The sequence below is a fragment of the Conger conger genome, chromosome 10, assembly GCF_963514075.1.
Source record: "Conger conger chromosome 10, fConCon1.1, whole genome shotgun sequence".
Classification (NCBI taxonomy): domain Eukaryota; kingdom Metazoa; phylum Chordata; class Actinopteri; order Anguilliformes; family Congridae; genus Conger; species Conger conger.
Window position 1 is genome coordinate 36,286,263 of NC_083769.1, and position 24,645 is coordinate 36,310,907.

At 42.1% G+C, this 24,645-nt stretch overlaps 1 protein-coding gene across 3 annotated transcripts in view; it reads left to right on the forward strand.

Moving 5' to 3' along the window:
- Nucleotides 1–6,167: 6,167 nt before the first annotated feature.
- Nucleotides 6,168–24,645, forward strand: part of LOC133138837 (forkhead box protein P4-like) — a 73,339-nt gene continuing 54,861 nt past the window's right edge. For all 3 annotated transcript variants that reach the window (XM_061257934.1, XM_061257936.1, XM_061257935.1), the window contains exon 1: nucleotides 6,168–6,650. The gene's annotated coding sequence lies outside the window, so the exon portion shown is untranslated. The remainder of the gene's footprint in view (nucleotides 6,651–24,645) is intronic.

Genomic DNA, 24,645 nt, shown 5'->3' on the forward strand with positions numbered 1-24,645 from the left:
ACTTGCTGTATATTAGCTGGTTCCTTCTGGTCTATAGGTTTTAGGGAGCCTATAGTTAGAGGGAGGATGACATGTGCAGTTAACTCAGGGAAAAACATTCATTCTCAGTGTTTGTGTTAAGATGTCCCGTGTCTGTGATGCTGGCAGATTGAGGGTGTTAGAGTCTGTTTTTATCAGATTGTTTGGTAATGGCTGGAAAATCAGCGGATGCTGGAACAGCTCTGTGGACATGATGAAATGAGCCTGAGTCATCCTGTTTCTGCACCTCCACTCTCTGGATTTGACCCTTTATCCATAACAGAGCTCATGGGTCATGCATTAATGACTCCTTCACCAAGCTTTTTGCCAAATTATCTGTACTGTACACACACACGCAAACACATACACATTTAGCAGACACTGTTATCCAGAGTGATGTACACAGCTTTTTACATAGTAACCATTTGTACAGCTATTTACGAGAGCAAGCAGTACCATGTTCAAGGCTACAGTGGCAGAACCCTGTCTGGGAATTAGAAATCAAACCAGCAACATGTGAGTTCAAAGCCCAGTTCTCTAGCCATTACATTACACTGCTACCAACATCTGCCTCCACATCAAGGAGCCACCACACATGCTTACAACACCACCACCCCCCGCCCCAACCACCCCAAAACAACGTCTCCTCAACATTTCAGCTTTCAAAAAGTCTCCTCCCTAAGCTCAACCCAACCTCCCAACCAGGAGTGCGGAGGGAGTGGGGAGGGGTGAGGAGGAGGAGAAGAGAATGAGGAAGGAGTGAGGTGGAGCAGTAGGGGTGAGGAGGAGGAGAAGAGAATGAGGAGGGAGGAAGGAGAAGTGAGAGAGGAGGAGCAGGAGGGGTGAGGAGGTGGGAGGAAACTGCCCTCCACAAGTGATCATTCACGGCTTGTGTGCAGCTGTGTGCAAGGGAGTATAGTAAACATCTGGCGGCCTTTTGAGACGTCCTCCTCCCTGAGCTCAGACAGTAAAACAGCTGGCTGATCTCTGCTCGAGTCCAGCTCCTTTAATCACAGGCTGATGGGGGCAGACCGTTTCATCTTTATTGTAAACGCTCTCCATTGGCCCGGCAGAAAGACTTACCTGGTATTGCCTTTTCACCTTTCACCCTTGACCCCTCGTGAAGTGATGGAGTGAGATCAGAGAGGGGTGCCTCTGCAATGCAAACAGAAGACAGTGATGTTTTTGAAGGATGTGGGGAAAAAATGGTTCAGTGTCAGGTTATTTACGGCCCTTTAATCAACCGCGGCTGTGTCCGTGACACAGCTTTTATAACGCTGTAATGAAAACAGGCTGCAGCTCCCAGTAAACCCCACCAATCAGACAGTATAATTTGTGTTGTTCGCTCAGCCACTGTCTTGTGCTGTAAACAGAGGCTAGGAGAATCAATATCATGCTTTTGATTTCCCGCCCACTAACCCCCCCCCTCCTATCCCCCCATCACCTGCCTCCCTCTTCTGACTTCTCCTTTCTTTTTCAGTCTCTGTTAGTTTTTCCTTTCAAACACAAATACTGCATTTTCTTTAACATCGGGTTTTATTTTATTTCCTGTATCTGATCCCGCAAGAGCCAGACCTCCCTGTCTGCCTGCATTTATTGTGTTTTTGTTTGTACTTGGAGATTTGTTAGTGAGCACGCACGGCCACTAACATCTTTATTATTATTTTTTTAAACTTTTTTTTACTGTGCTGGCACCAGATTGTATAGTTGTAATAGTTATTTGTGGTTTTGGTCTTGCGAAAGCAGCCTGTTTGCCGGTGGTGTTTGTTCGTAAACACTCTGACATCATGGGGAACATGGGCCTGTCGTGTTGATGGCCTCTGGGTGTGACAGCATAGCATAAGGAGTCACCACACTGCTGGCACCAGCCAGGACTGCGGTCACTGTCAGCCCTCCCGCTCTCAGACAGCTCCTAATCCCTAACACCAGGGATCATCAACTCAGATCCTCTGATCCAAATCCAGCCCTGGGTTTCTTTCCTCCTGGGTAATTAGTGCTACTGATTGGCCAGACTGCCTTCACACCTGACTCCCGGGTAAAGGGAGGGTGGAAAGCCAGCAGTTCTCAAGTTGAGTTGCTGATCCTTGCCTTGCACTCAAATCTGACACTTAGGACAGGAGTACAGTTGTATTTCCTTTCTACCTGGTGGTTAATAGATTCATTAATGTCACTGATTGGTTAGTGATTTGACTAACCTGAGGCAAGTTTAATCGGAAATAGTTTTGGTACATTTTGGTTTGGTTTCTGTGTTGAACGATATGTTTCCTTCTAACAGTGTGCAACATTTTGCAACAGGCTTTGAGATATGTTTGGTCCTGTTTGGTAGGTGTGTCGGGGGTGCAGCCCAAATCAATAATGACGCAGGCCTATGCTTTAAAGGCCGAAGAATGCCTTCTCAAACGCCGTAGGAAGTCCGCCCACAGTTGTTTGTATATGCCACAGGATGTTCAACGTGCCACTGTTTCTGTTTAAATAAACATTTTGCTACGCTTTGTCTGAGTGTGGCCCAGGTGACCCAGGTCTAAACTCAGGCCCAGGTGTGAGAATCCTTCTCTTAGACCACAAACTATTCCTATTCATAGAGGCCTTTGAAATCACATTCAAAATTACAGTTGCAATTACAGTACTTCCTTTCTTTACATAGTTTTTTTAAGCGCTATTTTATCATAATATGAAACAGATCAACGGGCATTGTGTCTTCTTAGCATTCCTACGCTTAATATATTTAGTTCATTGATGTTAACCTTGTTAATTTCACTTGTTGGTTGCCAAAATGGGCATATAAGTCATTATGGATAGCAGTATCTGCCATAATAATTCATATAAATATACTGAAACCCAGAGCCTGACCCCTGCATTGCATGCAAACATTCATATGCACTTTTCAGAGCTAGTATTAATTAAACTATCATCTTTCATTCTGGATTATGAAAAACAACTGTAGTATTATTTACGTTGTGAGACATATATACATGCTGTGTATGTGTGTGTACATATATACGTGTGTTTGCTTGTGTATATGTGTGTGTGCATGTGTGTGTGTGTGTGTGTGTGAGTGTGTGTGTCTGTGTGTGTGTCTCTGTGCATGATGTGTGTGAGTGTGTGTCTGTGTGTGTGTGTGTGTGTGTGTGTGAGTGTGTGTGTGTGTGTGTGTGTGTGTGTGTGTACATGACACTCATATCCCTGTGAGCGAAGTCAGGGGGAGACATTAAAGCCTGCAGCAGTTGCTGTTCGGTGCACAGAAGGACAGGACACCGCCTGTTTACTGCTACTCAGGGCTCATGAATAAAACAACAGCAAAGACAACAACAACAGCAACAACAAGAATGACAGCGACAACAACAACATTTGAGTAGAGCTCTCCCTCCCCCACACTCGCCTCTCTGCGGAGATAAACAAACCAACAAACAAACAAACAAATAAACAGATAAACAGTGGAAAATAGAACAGTCTGTTCTGAGAATTTCCCTCAGCAAGAAAAAAAACTCAGCTCTCTCTCTGCATGTGTGTGTGTGTGTGTATGTGTTAAAAGTATTAACAAACACCCTTATTTATCAGGTTTTTACACTGATAAATCACCTGAGTATCTTTGCAGCTAATCATTTTTTTTAAATACATTTTTGTAAATATTTACTTACTAACATGTAGTACTATATATCCAACTATACAGTATATATAGAAAACATATGGGAAATAGTACATTAGGGATGGTATGTATGCACAAATAAAACAAGACGGAGGTCACTGATAAGACTCACAAAAATCATCTTTCTAAGATCATTTCTGCCTGCCTGCAGGTCTGAACCTCTGAAAAAGGCCTTCATTGGTCACTTCACACTTCACTCTGGTCTGTAATTACTGCTACCGATCCGGAGAAGGGCTCAAAGAGACGTATGCCTTCAGCCGAACGCTTACAGTAACAAAGCCAGGCATCTTTCCTGTTCCTCACTGGATCTTTTGTAGTCCAAAGGCTCAGGAGTCCTTTTTAGTGTTAATGAAGAGCACACCATGGCTCTGTGCTGAGTGCATGGCTGGCTGTTTGTGTAGTTCTCCCTCCTGGTGGGATGGGGATGAGACCTATCATGTGTGAAGCCACTGGACTGCAGCTTTTTCCATTTTCCCCTCGTTTGTTTTTCTGTGACGAACAGCGTGTCATTCCTGTGAGGTCAGTGCGAGATGAAAATTACAGCCTGGCTGAAACACAGTTTTCTGAATTACACAGCAACTGGAAACATGTAAATATTTGTATTATTTAATCATTAGTCATTAATAAAAATTATATAAAAGCACTCAACAGAATTCAAATAGAGTTCAAACTATTTTTTGTTTCTTGTAAGTTGAGCAAGAGACGTGAGAAAGTATTTGCTCAAGCGCAGCTAACAGAGAAAAAAATAAGCAAATGAAAAAAATGTATACATACTAGTTCTGTCAGCAGAACCAGGGGGAACTCATAGATAGAAATAGGCTTCAAGTACAATCAATACACCTTGGAAGTACAGTGCAGTCCATACATATTTGGACAATGAGATGTTTTTGTTGTTTTTGCTCAGTACTCCAAACAAACAGTTGAAATAAAACAATGTGTTAAAGCACTATGTGGTTCAAGTACAGTTCAGCTTTAATTTGAGGGTTTTTACATCCATATTGGGTGAACAATGCAGGAATTGTAGTGATTTTTATCCGTAGTCTCCCCAATTTTAGGGGACTAAAAGTCATTGGACAAACGAACTGAAACTGAAATATAGTAATCTTATTCAATATTTTGTCGCAAATCCTTTGGAATCAATGACTGCCAGAAGTCTGCAATATATAGACATCACAAGATGCTGTTCCCTGGTCATGCTCTGCCCGGCCTGTACTGCTGCCTTTAACTTTAAAATTTACCTAGGTTGCCTTAACAAACTGTTCTTGTCATTAAACTTTTGTTATGCATCATATGTGAAGCAGTTATATTCATATTCGCTTGAACATTAGATTTCCAGTACCAGGTGTTTCCTAGGCATGCCAGTCTGACTGGACCTGAAAGATGTTTTATTTTTTACATAATGTATAAATACATAATGTATAAAATAAAATGCATCAAAATAGAGGGCTCCACTCTCCACTACTTAAAAAAAATAATTTGTTTCCCTCAATCATTAATTGGACATTTATTATTGTTATAATCATGGTCTTGAACATTACTCAACCCAACAACAACAAACAACCAAACAATGAGTAAGGACAATAGAACAGTATCTCATAAACAAAAAAATATGATATATACAGCTCAAATATATACGACTAAAGTTAAAATTTAAAGTTATAAATTAAGTTATATTTTGTTTTACGATTGAATGACTGAAAAAAAGATGAAAGCATGATAATAATCATATAACAATCATCAAGGTGCTTACACGTCATTTATGTAGGTCAGATACCAAGTTAGAAATTTCTAATGAAAAATAACAATTGACATTTTTCTTGAAAGTGCAGTTTATAAATGTGCTACCTGCTGAAGAATTAATTGTGTCTATAAATTAACCAGGAAGGAGGTAGCCTAGTCTTTCTCTAGTGGAGTGGAGTACTTCAGAGAACTTGAAAAGAGTAAACCATGTTTTCCAAAATCCTGCTGACCCTGTTCGACAAACTTGCCCTGGTAATACTTTCATACTTTCCCAGACATTAACCATTGTGGTTCATACCATCTTCCATTTCATTTCTGCATCCAAATAAATAAAAAACTATTGGAAGAAAAACATATTTTGTAAAATGACAACATGTGACTTTATTTTAACACAAAATACTGACTAAAAAAAACAAAAACAATGTAAGCTGGCAAAACAAGCAAACAATGAACGCGCGGGATATTTGTTATTTCGTCGACAACTGGAGTAGTTAACGGTTTCAATGGTTTCTCTGTCTTTTCGACAACATCTGTTCCACTTTCGCAGACACAATGGCAAAATTCATCCCTTGATGCAAAGGGAGGTTAAAGATCATCGCTTAGCGGCACTCCATTCGGGCTTGCGCGCCACATATTGCTCTACTAGCACTACACAGAGGGTAGGAATGCCGTGGGCACCTGTTTTCGGCGAAATACGGTACTACACACACTCCCTCTCTCTCCCTGAAACAACCCAGTTGCTTAGCATTGATTTCTGGAGGAACGGACGGGTCCGAGATGACAAAATCACGTGTAAGAAAGGCCAGGAGTAGGATTCCGCAAGGCTTCTGTGTTTAATGTAAAGGGAAAATCAGGGTCATACAAAACGGGGAGACTGTGGATCAGATTTAAACAACTGGGCTGCACGGTTTTCCTCTCCCAACTTCCGAGAGCGGTTTGACCACGCTTTGAGCTAGTGCATGGTAATTGTTTCGGCTGATCACAGACTGGAGGGATCACTCGCAGAGAGGGGACGCTATATTAACTTAAAAGGAATGAAAGAACTTCGATGAAGGCGATTTTTCAGTAAAGTAACCTAATGGTTTCGCGATAGAAATCCGAGAACGAGATTAATTATTTTTATTTTCAATCACGCTTCTTTGGCATAGTTTTTGGGGATCGCTGGAGACTATCTGAACCTGGAAGTGAAGAATCCGCATGGTGCTGCAACAGTGAAAGTTGAGAGTTCTACGGGATTTCCTAACAGGTTGATATGATATTCTCAATTTTGAATTCACCATGGAGCCTACTTTTGTGTTTTGTCTGACAATCCTGTTGCACTTAACTTTACCTGAACGTGAATTCAGTTAGAGGGACAGGGCTTCAGACCTGTCAGAAATATGAGTTTAATTTTAGTTATGTGTCATACTCAATAGGCTACTAATGTAGGCTATACCATCTTAAGAAGATGCATTTCTTTTGTGTGATTCGTATGTGTAGGCTTTGAACAAAATATTTTATTATAATGCCGTTACATGTGCAAGTAAACTATCAGTGTTATTACCACAATTGTAACGCGTCCTTACGTTTAGAGCTCACCGTTTCCCTATACATAGCTACAGTTCGAAAAGTTGCAAAACTGCGATGGGGACGTAGAAGCTATAGTCTGCCGTTCCTGAAGTCGCGCTAGTCCTTTTGTTAAACTTTGTTTCTAAAATAACTAGATCATAATAACGGTTGTATGTTAACTATTGTCAGGATTGAATGCCGGGGTGGTCATCTTGCAGCCGAGTTGATCCCGAAATGGTGGCTATTGTAGGCCACTTTTGGGTCGAGTCATTAAAGGTAGTTTTTTTCGACACCTTAGTTGGAGCCTAAAACGTTAATATTTAGCTACAGTTGATGGTACATAATGAATATTACTTGTCTTTCAGTCATGGATGTTTTATAAAGCCAGCGAGCGGTCTGAGTAAAAATTATCCCGTTATTGTGGATATAATTTCAATAATGGACACACAATTCTTTTTTACCGGCCTCTTCATATATTCTAGGAGTTGTTGTTTAGAGGTGTCGAAGCTGAGTCGGGTATTTAATCAGTTTTGTTTTAACATTATATGCCAGTTATCTTGTAACTGGAAAGTTGATTTCGAACAGGAGTTTATTCTCGTTTTCTTTCTTTGAGGAAAGTACAGGTGGTCGTCTTGAGGTTTTTTTTTAGACGAAGCTTGCAAGTTGACATGCCATTACATGCTGATATGTCCACTCAAGGAAACGCAGGCTGCATGTTTGAAAATAAAATTTTAGTAAAACAAAAACAAAACAAAAATACATGAATATTCCCAGCGACAGAATAGTTAACAGTGTATATATTGTTGTAAATATTAGGCCTACGGTTTGTCAACTAGATTCAAAAACAAAGTTTAAATAATGTATTTAGAATGGGAAATTCCACGTAATTTTATGGTTTCAGCTATACGGAATATTTTCTTGCTCTAGAATGTGAAAAGCAGTTTTTTTTGTTGTTGTTGCAAATTTGTTTTTTGGGGTTCATGCAATGTTTTTGGACTAATAATACATTTTAAAACCATGACTGTAGTTCTTTAATTGAACTGCTTTTTGTGTATATTTATTAAATAATTTCGGAATACATATTAAAACTTACTTCAATGCATTATCAACTTTTAGATTTTTTGAAAAGTTTTGAGTTGTTGGTGGTTGTCTAAGTCTGTATAAATTGCCCAGATTTTGAATCATTCCCCTCAACAGCACACAGGCAGTGTGAAATTGTTAAAATGGAAAATTGTCAATTGTCTTCATAAGTTGCTTGTGATCTGGCTGGCAAAAGTTTCTTTAAGATATGACATGCAAGTTAAATAGGAGTCAGTGTGGTTTGTAAAGTTTATCTGACACAATGGTTTTCTGATTGATATAGATTCTATCATACTAATCTGTGCTGTATAAGTGAAGGTTGAGGTGAATGCAGACAAAAGAAACTGATGGCATTTTAGAATGAGTTATTAGTTAGAATTATGGGACTATTAATGTTAAAGTAATTATTTTATTTTACAGTTTTAAATTAATTTGCAAAATTAAGTTGAGGCATATCTGTAAAGGACTTTTGCTGATGTATAAACTCAAATAAGTAAAATGAGCAATCGTTATTTAAAAAAAAGTATTTAACTAAAGAAAATGCAGATAAATTAGATAATATCTTTGATCTTTCCTCTTGTGTAAATTCAGTTTATTGTGCTATACCCTTCTTTGAGGAGGGGCTGAAGTGCATTATGGGCAAAATATAGATGTTGTTTTTTGGAAAAAAAGGAGAGCGCATATATTTGTCAAAATACAGGTTTTAACTCAGTAGAGCCCCGGTAGAGCTAACCCTTCTCTTACAAACCACCTTCTAATTTGATTTCTAATTGTACATTATATTTTAAATAACGATAGGCTTTGAAATCACTGAGATTTTTTGAGTAACAAATAAGTAATGACGTTTTAATGTGGGACCATGTACTTTGTCTCTAGAACTTGAGAATTGTCAGAATTGGGGAAAAAACACGAGTTGAAATTTCTGTGTTAGTTATTATAAATTAATTGTGACACTACATTTTTGTTTGCTTGCTTGTGTGTGTGTGTGTGTGTGGGTGTGTTTGTGTGTGACTGTGTTTGGACTTTATTTAGAGATCAAGTGAGAGAGGTCAAACTAATTTCTCATTTATTGGAGCAGTCTGTGGTGGACAGGTTGGTGTGGTGAGTTTGAGATTGTGCTGTCAGTGGTGGGATAGCCCTGGTTCTTGTGCTGTTTCATGACTACAGTATAACATCTCCCCTGAAAGGCAGTCAGTGACTCCTCACCTCCATCTCGTAACTTGAACATGTGCAGTCAGAACAGCAGAGTCCCTGTTACTCTGCTCCCACAGACTGGAAACGCACCTATTTCAACTGCACCTTGGCTCACCTAATCCTGAACTCAGGAAACATGTTTCAAATCGCTCCAAAAAGTCGTTTGTGCAGGGATGTCATGTTCCAGAAATTGCACATGTGTATATTACGCTATTATCCTATAAGAATAACATATAATCTTATTTTTGGTTGGAAATCCTTCGAATGGCACATGGAACCTGAGAAGGACAGAACTACCAGCAGAATAAAATGGATGCCTTTTATTGGAGTTGCAGTCCTTTTGTAGGTTTTGAGAGTGAGACAAAGTAATAATTCCTTGGAAGTACTTTTTTTCTATTGTCTATTTTTCTATTTTTCTTTATCTGAAAATTTAACTGAAAGGAAAATGAAAGGATTCCTACTGTGATATGACTCAGCTAGGCCCCTTCCGTTTGGTCCTGCAGTCTCTTCAAGTTTTGACAAACTACTGGTAAAAACTAATTTAGCTCTTACTATGGGACTGGTGAAATGTTATTAGAAGCTTAAAGAAAACCACTGAGCCGTAGAATGTAAATGGAGGGCAGATACTTCAGAATAGTGGAATATTTTCTTTTGGTATCTTTCTGAGTTGGTTAAATAACGTTCCCAATTTGCAATCCCCAGGTCTGCCATAAAAGTGGTTCCATCTGCCATTTGTGTCATGTCACCTGCCCTCATGCAAGGAGCACTTAATCTAACGCTTACATTTACTTGTAAAATAAGTAAGGTAAAGTTAAGAACAGAATTTGAATGAATGCAGGCCTTTAGCACAATGAAGGTTTGGTCCTTACTATTTGCTGTCTTTGAACTTGTCATTTTTCACATATGGTTTGGATTCATTGACCAGGTGTCCACACTTTTAACATTTAGGACTTTAGTCATTTCAGATCAAGGCCTTTACGTAAAGAATGTAACAATAGTTACATTTCCATTCCATTAGAGAAAATGATTCAGTGCCTGTGAACTGATCGGACTGACTGAAAGTCCTTTAAATAATATTAAATATTAATACTTTGTAACATGCTACAAGAAAGCTAGCATTGATCAGAACAAGTTAATGTACACTGGCTGTGTGAGATCTAGCTTTGATCAGAAGAAAAAGCCATCATCCATTGGAGAGAGATCAAGCGTTGTTTATAAGAGCATGGCATCCATTGGCTGAGAGAGCTAGCGTTGATCGGGGGGGGGAGGGGGGGGGGGGAGGGGGGGGGGGGGGGGGGGGGGGGGAGCAAGCAATTGGTTGGAGATGATCAAGCTTGTGTTGACTGGAAGAGAAAGCTACGTAGCATTAATCGGAAAACATGAATTTACACAGAATGGAAGGGAGACATGAGTTTGAAAATCTGGCCTCGTTCAATATGGCATAACGTAAATCTCCATTGCCTTTTTTTGCATTGTCCTGTTCCAAAATTTGACTTCGTCATTCCAGATTCTTAGTGAGAGCCAGCCTTCTGGGTCCCGTACCAACATGATCAGAGATGGTGGTTTTGTGTTTACCGTAAGCGTGCCGTCATGTTGCCTGCTGTAGTCTGCGGTCTGGAAAGCATTGCGCTTAATTTCCCTAGATGGGCGACTGACAGTGGAAGCAGATACAGCATGCCTGATTTCAAAAACACAGACGCTCTGACCTCACCCACAAAGACATTTCCTCAAACCGCCCCTCACCCCCTGTCCCCTCCTGCCAAAAAAGCCTTCACATCTTCCCCTCCATTTGTTTCCTTTCATGATATTGTGTATTATTAACTATTTCAAATGTAGAAATTTAAACACAAGTTAAAAAAGAATTTTTTTTTAGGCAACCTATTTGAGTCCTTTTAAAATCTAAAATGCACTTAAAACCCGGGATTATTTTCGATAATCTTTGCAACCCCAAAGAACTGTTGCGATGGAAAGACATGGGTGGTACAGCAGTCCAGAATTAGTAAAAGACTGGATATGAACTACCTGTGGCATCCCATTCAGGTATTTATTTTACAGCTGTGTAATGCCTTACAGGTCCATCTGCTGAGGTTGTTGTACTCTACTGCCCCCTGCTGCATGGGAGGCCTGGGCTGAATTGTCGCTGGAGGCATTTTGTCAGTGCTTCCCACCTTCTAGAAAACTTCAGGCATTCGGCCAGTGCTGGTTGGCTGGTAGATTTTGGGTGGGAGGGCAGGGAGTCCTACTTTCAGGAGTGGTTTCCCAGCATTGTGAAAATCACAAACACAGTCTAGACCAGCCACGTTGCTGCCTGCTTTATTTGACTCACATACCCTGCAGCTGCTTAGTTCTTAGGTGGCAGGGTAGTGTACGCCCTAGGGAACTGGGTCTGTAACTCAAACGTTGCAGGTTTGATTCCCAGCTTTGGCACTGTGGTTTTACCCTTGAGCAAGATACTGATCCTGACCTGTCCCAGTACAGTATGAAGCTGGAGAAATGAGTCTTGTGTAAGAATCTAATCTGTGTCTTGACAGATAAACCAGGCCAGGTGCTAATAATAATCTGATTATTATAATTGTTGTTATTATTTTATTATTATTATTATTATTAATATGCAAGACATGATTATGAAGATGGCCTTGTCCCAGATATCTTTTTTTATTTGACATTTAGTCAGTCACAATGTGGAGAGGTACTGTATATTTCTGGTCTTCATTTGTTTGTGGATAAATTGACGTGGAAGTGTCTTGCATAAAAAAACTGACATCCCAACCATATAAAGTCACATATAGACGTGGTAATTTATCTCTTAAGTGGCGCACACATGCATATTCAATTAGAAAAACCCATTAGCAAAAATTACTCTGTAGTTTTTGTTCTGTTTTTATTGTTATGTCCAAATCCATTGCATTGATATGCTAATTAGCTAGTAATTACATTCCAAAGGCTGCAATTAACAGGCCCATTTTTTTGGACTTGGTGAAGTTAAGTAGTGCAATCTAATTTGCATTAGTAACGAGTGAGGAATAATTAGGGAGCTAATTGGGCACTCCAGCCTGCACTTGTGTTGGCTGTGTTAATGTTCACTGTGTTAATGCTTTTCTGCAAAGGGCTCAGGGTGTTCCCTGCGTCGCCCTGGCGACATGAAGCTGTTAACTGAGTAAAGTGACATATGGCTTACCGATTGGTTCTAATTACACAACTGGTACCAGCGGCATGCTCCATTGGCTCTGTCAGCTCTCAATTACCAATCAAAAACTTTTCCTTTTCAGCACATTAACGCATACAAAGGATCCTGGTATCTTGGGGCCTGACTGCTTTAACAGCACAGTCATTACTGTACTGAACTTTGTGTCAAGAAGAGGTGGAAAAAACACATTGTACTGGGAAAGAGAATGTCATGCATGATCATTTGTTACATGAAAATATGGACAGATACACGTATATTTAATATCTGGATTTATTGGTTGTGTCACTCAGGTCCCAAAATTGCTGATAGTTTTGTTTCAGCACTGCGTTGTAGCATAAATCTGGGTTTTGTTTTTCTATGTTTAATGCTTTGCTTCATCCTCTGACCGTGATTAGAGTCATACTCTGTGTTTGAAGATGGTTGGCATCTCGCAGTGGAAAATTTGGCTGTTCTCTTGGATGGTTCTGACTGCTGGGGTGGAAGTGGGTGTGATCGCTGTTTTAGGAGGTGTGGAGGCTGAAGGTGAAGGAAACTGAACAAATCTGTTGGTATTGGCCAATTAGGTAAAATTCTGACCAATGTCACGAGGCAACATGTCTGGGCTACAGTAGTTTAAATTAAGTGAAGGTGTCATGCTCAAAAAGTAGCCATAGGCATCATAGTCGAGTCAAGTCAACCTCTTTTATTGAAAATGTATTTTACCAGCAAAGCTGTACAGAGACTTCTGTGCATAATAATAAAGTAAACATCTTCAAATATTTGGTCATACATATTTGTTGCATTTTCCTTCATAAGTTGTGCTCACGTTTGATGAATAGAAACTTGCAGTTGTGTATTATTGTCACCGATTTGAGAATAATGATCTTGCATCTTTGCTTGCTGCTTAAACCTTTAATGTGTGCACTGCATCTGGGTGAGCATTTGCTAAATGTCTAAAATTAAATGAACTCAGTGGGGTGGGGCACTGCTCCATGTTAGAGATTTTGTTTAACCACAACTGTTTAATGTATTTAAACATACATAAAAAATGTTCATACAAACATATTGATCTAATTACCTATCTAGATGAAAACCACATATACTTTAATATATCTGTTCACAGACTGGATAATGGCTAATGGATACACATTTATCAGATAAATTTGTGCTCTACACTGCAAGCGAGTAGCCTCTTTACCTCATTAAATGCAGACGCTATCTCTGTCTCTTTCTTCCCCTCCCTCTCTTGTTAAAAGCTTCTTCTGAAACACATTTTACATGTAACTCACAACAATAATGTATTAAATGTCAGGGATCTCTTAGTCCTTGTACAGTAAATACTAGGCTATTATGTGAATGTCCACATGGGTGATAGTTTTCACACTGATGGTAAAATTGAATGATCTGTGGAGGTCCCTCAACACTATTCAGGGATGTAAGTCACAGAATCTTTTCCAGGTTGTGACACACACACGCACACACACGCACGCGCACACACACGCACGCACACACACACACGCACACACACACACACGCACACACACATTCCCGTGTTCTCTGTCTGTCTCTGTCCATGTGTACTCAAGCACACACTCTAAGATTAGGTACCCTTATGCAGAAGCTTTCTCTGTGAAAGTTTTATTCGCAGATAAAATGTCCTGCGCAGTGTTTTTGACCTGCAGAGTAAATTTACATTTGTTCCCATCAGAGCCAGGGGCACCTCATGTATTGATTATTTGCACTTTAAGCTGGTGACTCCAGTCTAACCTGGGGCTGTGTGGATGGAGAGGGAAAGACCTGCCTCTACAGTCCAAAGAAACTGAGTCTGGTGCTCCTGCCCTTCTGAAGGACAAGATCAACTTTATTTTTGTTCCAGTGCTTTTAATCTTCTGAGGAAATCTGCATTGCAAGCCCAAACGATTGAGGTGATTGTAAAACAAAAGGTTAAAATAAGCCTTGTTATTTGTTTGTTTGTGGTTATGACTTCATTAAAACAGGACTTCCTCTTTTAATTAAGACAAGTAAATTCAGACCTATAGAGGTTGTGCCTGCTCTCCGAAGCTGAGGCACTTTCATTGATTGTTGAATTCTATTTAATTCCTGTTGCGTTATATATGTTTTCAAGTCCGTCTGCACACCTCCCCAATCATTCTGTGCACACTTGTATGAAATTCGTGTTGTCCTAGCAACTGGAAAGTAAATAAAATGGAAAATAAAGAAATAAAAAAGAACAAAGTCAGCCGAGACGTGCAGGAGTCAGGGAGCGGTTTTTGAAGACGGAGACGACTTCGCACAAATGATCACGTTTCATTCAACGGCGTTTATTCCTGAATTATGAGTAATTAGAGGAGCAGTGCCCCAGCTCTGTATTTTTAATTTTATTCATTAGCTAATTTGATAGCCAATTACTGAATGGGGAAAGTGTTAATTGGAATTTTTGGCAGATAACGAGAGGTTGGGAATCAGTGCTGCCGGTTTTAATGGGAGTGAGGCTGGCAGCATAGAGATACCAGGCATGTGGAATCGATTATGAGGCAGGGCTATCCTTGTGTTTTTGTAAACGTGTGAGGGCTATGAACACATTCTCTGAATATCTACCAGACAAAATAATTTTGGCTGTTGGTGTTTTGTGTTTCTTTGTGGACTCTTTTGTCCTCTACTGTAGGCTCAGTATGAATTTAGATCTTCTGGCAGGACAGTTATGAGCAAGCCTTTAGCTGGCAGTAGAATATAGTTAACAAATTGTTAAAGAAATAAAAATAAATCCTTTTTATTTAACGTAATTCAAAGTATATCTACTCTCAGGTCAGGCAGCCAATGCGCTCCTTGCTAAAGCATGTGGTGTCTGTCACTGAATCACTCTGCGGTCTCTCAGCCCAGCCGAGCTGTGTGGCCACTGGAGGGGTGCCTTCCCCAGCACAGGTAGACTGCAGGCACAGGTTTGGCCAGAGGCGGCGCTGTTGCACGATGGACCGGGAGTAGCCCTGATGACTAAACCCCTGGACGGTCCAACTGAGCGCAGACACAGGAGGTGTCATTACCCTGAAAACCAGAGCTGTGGTGTGACTAACCTCTCCAGCCCCGAAGGTTCCAGTATTTCAGCGACTCTGGTTAAAAGAATCCTCTCTCATCCATTTCTCAGAAAATAAAATAAACAACCCCATATGGCTGCCGGGCCTGCTGAAGTGAGGGGGTTGTACACATGGTGCGCAGTGGTGTTGCGTCTGATGGCATGTGCGGTTCCAGCCCTGGTTGCAAGTGACACACTGGTTCGTCAATGACCCTGATACAGTCAGAATATCTGGGACGTGGCTGTTTCTCCGTGCAGCACTGATGAAGAGCTCTGCGGTGCGGTTGGTTCGGCGTGGCGTTCTTGTGTGTCCGTATTTGGGCGGACATGAGATGTCAAAACACGCCACTGAAAAAACATCCCGGGATAAATCAGGAAACGGATTTTATTCCCAGAAATGATGCGATGTACTGAGGCCAGCTGGCATAAAAAACGTGTTGTATATTCAACAGTCATTCCTTGCGGTCATGGACATCAATGGTGCCCTTAGTAACACTATAAATATTAATAATCATAATCATGATCAATTGCTGCACTTGTACGGAACATTCAAAAATAAATAAAACAAATCTAAACAAAACAGTCATTAAAATAAACATGCGGGCAGTACTATAATTGCTGTAACTTTGGACATTTGAAGCACTAAATGCTTTGCAGAAAATTAATGCAGCTAAAATTTAGTTTTAAAACCAGTAACTGATATCTGTGGGTGAATGGTGTGCTGACCGGTACTGAAACGTCAGCATCTTGGCTGTGTTTTCTGCCTTTGTACACGGCTGAGAGACCGTTGTGTCCTCCTCCGCTTCCTGGTTGGATCTCGGCTGTGTCACAGCCCGAGAACAGCACTGTGACGACTGCTGTGGCTGAGGCTGTTAATGTTTACACATCTGCCAGCCCGCACTACATTTGTAGTACATTTGTGAATCGGTCCCTACTGACAGCTAAAGTAAGTCACTGAAGTCATTTGGTGGGCGGGATAGAGGGGGTGCCAGCCAGTGGCTGTGTAATGAGCTTCTTTCCATCCAATGGAACATGCCACCCCTTTCTCTCCATGCGTGTGCACATGTGTGCGTGCGTGTGTTTGTGTGTGTTTGTAGACATGGCAACAGTAACTTCTGACCCCTCCTACTTTGTGCAGAAAATAAACAGGCATACCAGACATCCAATTATCCAATAGTCCAGATGCGTACAGTGTCTTCTAAACTGTGCAGAATGATGGCTGGTCCTGCCTACACCTACCCACCTTTAGTCATGTGACGTTCCTGACACTCCATAACTATGTGGTCTGAAAGGGAAAAGGCATCTCACAGGAGAATTCAGTTCCCTGGAGATTCAGAGTAATCCTACTGGCCTTTCAGACAGGGACTGCATCAACGCCCTGTTTCTTTTATCATTTATCCATTTCATTTTGTCCTCACCAGTAGGTTTTGTTTACCAAAAAAATGAATAGTCTGTTGATCTGACTTTTTAGGGTAGTCCGAAATGTCATGCCTTATCATTTATAGCTATGTAGTGTTTTTTCTGATCATAGTATAATTGTAAGACTCTATAATCAGTTAGACAGAAGTGACACATAATTAAAGCATATCTAGTCATTTGGGATGCATAAGTTGTACGTAAATTGTTCTGAATCGGATGATCTTGCATGAAAAAGGCATTGTGAGAAATACTTTTGACATGGACCGTGAAAGATAGAGAGCCAGGTCAGAGAGTACCCCGGGGTTGTGAACGTGGGTGGTGGGATCGACAGACAGAACGTGTGAATGTTGAGAGCGGGCTCTATGGATAATTCATGGGAATAATGGATGCATTATTACTGGCAGACGGAAGCAGTGAAAAGCGTGCATATGCCCGGCGTGCATGTACTTGTGACAGAAAAGATGGCCGGTGCAAAGTTCAGAGTTGATTGGCTTCTGGGAATGCGGACGCACGCACCCCGCGTTCATCCCGGCGTTTGAAGTGCGTCCCCCCGAACGCTCCCCTAGTTACGGTGCCATATCGGCTTACACGGGTAAATTGCGCTCAATCACGGTAATTGCATCGTACACAACATGTGCCTTTGTGTGCGTCTGGTTCCAGACGGGGGCCCTCCTCTGCCCGGCTGTGGAAACAGTCGGAATGATGTCAGCATTCAGAGCCATTTTTGCGTCCCTTTCAATTAGCCTGAACAAAACCTGAGTCCACTCTTGTGTCTCTATTCTTAGGAATGGAGGAAAAAATGAGCGGCCCTCGCAGTTCTCATCACAAATCTACATGTTTGTCATTTCTATAATTTGGAGGGACATTTAGGAATAATCATGACCGAAAACCAATTGAAGAACATTTGCCTCATGCTTTTCTGGAACCTTAAAATGGCGTCTCCAGTTATCTGCTAATCCCCCAAAATGAGAGTGCTGGTCACAACAGAATTGTGTTCCCTACACGGTCTCCTGCCAGTGTAGTGATTGACTTTGGCGTGAAATTTGTTCTAACGAAACAAGGCAAATATTTTTGTTGCTGAGTACTGTCGTTTATCGGCATTCGTGTGCCTCTACAACAAGCCAATAATAACTCTTCCTTTACAGCCAGCGGCCAATCATCACTCCAGCTGGAAAGTGTTTGCTATCAATCATCAGTGTCCAAATAAAACTCCAGCGCAGCACATGAAAGCTCGAGTTAGCAGTGGCGTGCCTGGAAAATAACATCTAAGCCCCCTTTTATTGTCTAATGGGAGGCCTTTATGTAAATCCCAGCAGTTTTATGGTAAAATAAGCACATTTGACATTGCTTATGTAATGCAGTCAGCACTATTCATTGAAAAGCACTTGGTTTCACATGATCTTTTGTGGACTTGATCACTTTTAACCCCGTACTGAAAGGTATAGCAGCAAGATCCAAAGCAGGTTTCAATCACAGCCTTCTCTATAAAAAAACATTTCTGCGTATTTCTTTTCCACATGGTAACCAGTTGTAGATGGAAAGCTTTACTTTTGGTCAGGTGTTTGGGGGGAGTTTGCGTGTGCCTGTCTGTCCGTATCTTTCTGTCTGCCTGTGTGTGCGTGTGTGTGTGTGTATCTGTATCTTTCTGTCTGCCTGTATGTGTGTATGTGTGTGTATATCTGTATCTTTCTGTCTGCCTGCCTGTGTGTGTGTGTGTGTGTGTGTGTCTGTGTGTGTGTCTGTGTGTGTGTGTGTGTGTGTGTGTGTGTGTGTGTGTGTGTGTGTGTGTAGGTGTAGGTGTAGGTGTAGGTGTAGGTGTAGGTGTAGGTGTGTGTGTATGTGTGTGTGTGTGTGTGTGTGTGTGTGTAGGTGTAGGTGTAGGTGTAGGTGTGTGTGTATGTGTATGTGTATGTGTATGTGTATGTGTGTGTGTGTGTGTGTGTGTGTGTGTGTGTGTGTGTGTGTGTGTGTGTGTGTGTGTGTGTAGTGCTCTTCTTCTGGCACTTGGGCTATTTCAGCCTTTCTGTATAAATGTAAACAGAGATAAAATGCCTCCAGATGTTTCCAGCTGCACACATTGCCACTGTAAACCGCAGAGAGCGAGAGAGAGAGCCAGAGAGAGAAAGAGAAGCAGTCTGTGAATGTCTGTAACCGAGTAAGTGCCTGGGCCTATGAGGCGTCCCATTGCTTTCAGGCCATATTCATTGCTTTCAGGCCATATTCATTGCAGTGGTGCGAAACTTCGCAAATGGTAAGCAGAAGATCTGGAGAAACGCTACCCCTTGTTCTCTAACCCTGGCTGTGCTCGTCATTCCCCCTGCTCATTTTCCAGTGTACGGCCTGACGGTCTTTAACGGGCTGACGATGTGCTGTGGACCGCGGTCGTCCTGCATTTCTCTGGAAGGTGCTGTATGACAGTGTGGCCATCTGTCTTTGCACGACGGTATTCACTGAATGTGTGAAACCCTCAGTCTTAAAATGGGGGATATATTGAGCTGGAGGGTGGCGCAGGAGTAGGGTCGAGGAACAAAAGTGGCGTTGTGTCTTGTGGAGACCTTTTGAGTGCGTGATTCAAAGCGTGCCGGAGATCCGGACATGCAAAGAAGGCGGGCGGTTTTGCGGAACCCTGGGCCTCTGAAACTTTCCTGGAGGGAAATTCGTAGAGGCCATATTTTACCTGTGAAAAAGATGAAGAACATTACAAGGCATTTTTAATGACTGGTGAACTAAAGCTCATGAGATTTAGCCTACTTAAGCTGTTAAATTCTGGTTTGATTTTTAGTGATTTGCAGTCTTCCAAAGTTTGTTTTCTCATCAAGTACTTATGCTTTTTTTATTTATTGATGTATTTATTGATTGCAGGTGAAGGCTTGCAGAACACCAGTGATGAAGCAGAGATGCAGAATTATAAAGTATTAATAATGCATGTTGAAATGCCTCATAGAGCTGTGTTTGCTCTAGAATATGGGATATGAAACATGTAATAACACAGGATGAGGATTTTATGAGCCGTGCCACATAATTTATATAGTTATATAATACTTATCTCTTTAGACTTATTGGTCTTCTGCTGCTGTAGCCTATCCATGTAAGAGGTTTGATGGGTTGTGTGTTCAGAGATGCTCTACTGCACACCACGTTTGTAATGTGTGGATCTTATCTGCTCAGATCTGAATAGGTATGTACACAGGTATATAGATTATTGATTCTGGAAAGATTTCTTGGCACACTTTGGGCTTGATACAAATCATTCACCGCTTGAATGCCACAGCCTATTTGAGTATCATTGCTGACCATGTGCAACCCTTCATTGCCACAATGTACCCATGTTCTAATGGCTACTTGCAGCATGATAATGCCCAATGTCACAATGCAAAAATCATCTCAAACTGGTTTCTTGAACATGACAATGAGTTGAGTGTTCTTCAGTGGCCCTCCCAGTCACCAGATCAGAATCCAATAGAACACCTTTAGGATGTGGTTGAAAAGGAGATTTGCAGCATGAACGTGCAGCTGATAAAATCTGCAGAAATTGCATGATGCAATCATGTGAACATGGAACAGAATCTCAAAGGAATGTTTTCAATCCATGCCACAAAAAATTGAGGCTGTTTTGAGAGCAAAGGAAGGCACTCTACCCAGTATCAGTATAGTGTTCCGAATAAAGTGCTCAGTGAGTGTACATATGAATAACATACAAGTACCCCAAAACCTTTATGGAATTACTTGAGGTCTTGGAGGGCCTATTTTCTGATTGTGATTCAGTCTTCCTGTGGGCTTAGAGGGAGTCTGAATCACAGACAGGATATTGCAAGCGGAACAGATGCTACATGGACTGTCTCGTTCAGTCTTTTATTTGGATTCAGTTGTACAGCTCCAGCCGTCTGAGTGCTGAGTCATTTACAATTCCCTGAAACTTTATCTTCAGTTTTGTACATTTGGACAAATGCCCTGAAAAGTGCAGCCACATTAAACAAAGAAATAACATTTTATGGCACTTATTATTATCTGCAGGTGACATGTATGGATGGTCTTTGTCCATAACCTTGACTTCTATTTAAATTGAAGTGGTTATTACGAATGGGTCAGTATTTTCTGATTGGTAAATACTCTTGTTTGTGGGTTTGTGGGTTTGTGGGTTTCATCTCAAAGAGGAAAAGTAAACTTTTCTGTTATTAGCAGAAGTGAATGTGAAGGCTCAATTGAGTAGCTTATTGCATGATATGCTTACAATCACCTGACTCATATGGACAGATCAGCGTTGTCTTCCTAAAATGGGGGAAGAACCTCTTTGTTCATAAAAGTGAATGTCTGATGACTCATGGTAGCTTCATCCATTTTGGGGTTTGTGAAGTCTGATCCTCTGCTCTGGAAAGGGGAAAGGCCATTTGCAGAATTTCCACTGTGCAGTGCACACAGACCAGCCCCATCTCTGGCTTATCTGAAGCAGTTTTTTATACCTGTGTGTTTCAGGCTATACATGTACAACACAGCAGTGTCCACCAAGTAGTCTCAGCCATTCCATTGAGAACATTTCTGCAGGACTGTCTGTACTGCCCTGCGTTTGTACTGACTGGTGTGTTTGTACTGACTGTGCTGGAATTTTGTTTTCTCTTTTCTCTTTTCCCTTTTCTCTCTTTATTTCTGATTTAGTGGTTAATGTTTACATTTATATTGCATTATGTTATTAATTTGCTTACCACAGGCACATCATTTTTGACATGGGTATTTTACTGAAGGCTTTCTGGTAAAGTGACTCACACCTGGCAACCAAAACCTGCGATCTTGGATCTTGATTTAATCCTTGAACCCATTCCTGTAGCTACAGGCTCAACTTCTTAAAACTGCTAAAAAAAAATAAAAATAATAATGGTAGTGATGAATTTTATTTTGTGGTTTTCCAGAAGGACAGTACAGATCAGATGATATATAGAGAACCTGATTCTTCCCTGTCTCCCAATCTCAGTCATCCTCCGGACATTTAAGGGTGAGGCTAGTATATTCCTCATGAGCACCTGGTACAGAGAAAAATCTTGGTTCAGACAAGTCGATGATTGACAGTTAATATTAGCTCCACCCAATGTGGGTGGGATGCGACTTCACTCTCGCTGCTGGGAGGAGACCTGTGCAGCTCTGCTGGAGTTTCAGATGATTGAACAGGGAACTGCAACTTACCACTTTTCCAGAAAACAGAGTGGAACTCATAATACATAGAGTAAAGCAGTGGTAATTGGTTGGTTCCTTCTGTTTATAGTCAGCAGTGAAAGACTCCCAGTCTTATAGCCAGAAATTGTCCACCAATCAACATTGGATGGGTTTCTTCTGACCAATGTAGTTCCTGATTGGTTGAACTCTTTTTTTTTGTTTGTGCATGAAAAGTGATGGCACAGACTAGGTGCGAGGTCTTCTGCAGGCCATAGGCCAGGCCCTAGTCTTATCATTCTCCTGAGAAATTTCACAACCTGAAAAATGTCATCATTCATCTTACCCCCATAATAACCCACAAGTCCTCTACTCTCAGGCGATGTGTTATATGATGAATCATCTTCTCAACTGGCTAACCGGATTACATCAAGGTAATTAATTGCTGTAAAATATAAAAAAAGAATATATATTCAGACCATGTGAGAAATGTGGAGAAGGAAGAGTGACACTGGAAGCCAGATGAACGGTGGTGGTATTTTTATTCCTGGCTGTTGGTCTGTCCACTCTCCAGTGGATTCAGGACATTGAGATTACACTTGGCACTGTGGACACAGGCACATGTGCAGCTGATTTAATGCACGTTTTCACTGTGAATTCAGGCCTCCGCAGTTCAGGACAGTTCCCCCCTCCCTCCATCTGGACCTGTCTCGCCCCCGGGTGCGTTTATTTGTCCATTCTGAAACCGCACTCGTTTCAACGCTGCCTTCTGGAAAACTGACGTTCCGCGTTGAATGTTATCCCATCGGTACTGGGAACACTCACAGAGAGATCATTGTTTTTGCGACGTGCTTCCGAGTTTAACACATCGCCGGACTTTGTCTGCTTCAGCTGGACAGAGGGGCTCGTCTCAGCTCAGTCGCAGTGTGTGGGCGCTGGCGGGGACAGTGGGGCACTCGGGGGACAGTGCCTCTGTTTTGGCTTTGGGAGAGCGCAGATAGGCATGTGGCCTCCTCCGATGCTTCTTATCACACAGTCTGTGAGTTGTGCTTTAATGGACATGAACATCAGGACTGATGGTGAGCAGATGAACAGTCAGCTGTGTTCCCCCATCGACCAGTTTGGCTCACTTGTAAGCAAAGAGATGTGGTCATCCTGGCCAAATGCAGCCAACCTGTCCCCGGGCAACGGTAGAGCCAGCTGTGCAGCACAGTGTGGGGCTGTCAGCCACGGTGCCACCGGCACAGCCAACATTCAGCTCCAGACCATCCCTTTAACAGGGTGAGCCACCCAACCGCTCCTCAATCTGCCTTTTACAATAAATGTATTTCTCATTATATTAAAGGGCCTCGTAAATTAGGCATTGTTTGTCACCTGTGACGGTGAAATCCTGAATAATCTTAAGCGATAAGGGCGTTGTTCCATAGGGTGGGGAAAAACTTCATAAAGAAGTGTTTTAGATGGGTATTAACAAAGATGATTTGTGTTCGGTCTGTGCTCTTCTCAAATGGACCTGCAGCTGAGAAATAAGACTGGACTGAAGTTCAGTGGCTTTGGCTTCATTCATATTCAGCATTTCATTGGGCACATAATGTTGTTTTCTGTTGGCTCAGAGCTGTTTGTCTGCAGCAGTGTTCAGGAGCACGGAGTGCACGCATTGTGCACACACACAATGTGGGTTTTGTTGTCCTTCAGTATTTAATGTTTACAGAAGATAGTGTTGCAGCTGTCTCGTCTGGATATTCACCAGTTCAGCAGTGCACAAGCCCTTGCCACCTGTTGCTGGGAAAAAAAACCTGAAAATCTCAGTTACCGTGGAAATACCTGTCAGTTAGGCTGAGCAGCTCCCAGCTGTGTGAGCAGTCCCGCTCCCCCTGTCTGTCCCTGAGCTGCAGGGGGGCAGCTTCACCTGCCGAGTTGTGTCTCCTGTGGGCCCGGGCAGGTCCTGTGTCACCTGTGGGTCCAGTGTCTCCTGTGGGTCCAGTGTTACCTGTGGGTCCAGTGTTACCTGTGGGTCCTGTGTCTCCTGTGGGTCCAGTGTTACCTGTGGGTCCTGTGTCTCCTGTGTCTCCTGTGGGTCCAGTGTTACCTGTGGGTCCTGTGTCTCCTGTGTCTCCTGTGGGTCCAGTGTTACCTGTAGGTCCTGTGTCTCCTGTGGGCCCGGGCGGGTCCTGTGTTACCTGTGGGTCGGGCGGGTCCTGTGTTACCTGTGGGCCCGGGCGGGTCCTGTGTTACCTGTGGGTCGGGCGGGTCCTGTGTTACCTGTGGGCCCGGGCAGGTCCAGGTGTGTGTGCAGCAGGCTTGGGGCCTCCCACTCAAGGCAGGTGTCCAAAAAACTGCACTAGTGGAATGCGATGACCCCTTTTTTAACAGACATCCAGACATCGTATCCAGAGTGATTTACACAGCTTACGTTTTGCATGCTTTTACATTTCTACCGCTGGATATTTACTGATGTAGTTACGTGCTTGGCTGAAGGGTGCGATGGCAGTGCTGAGTGGGGGAGGGCAGGGGGCAGGGCTGTGGAGGAACAGGTGTGGGATTCAGATAGGGCTCTTTAAATGTCGGAGGGCGACGCTGTACAGGAAGTGTGAAACTAAGGCCCAGGTTGGCTGTTAACGT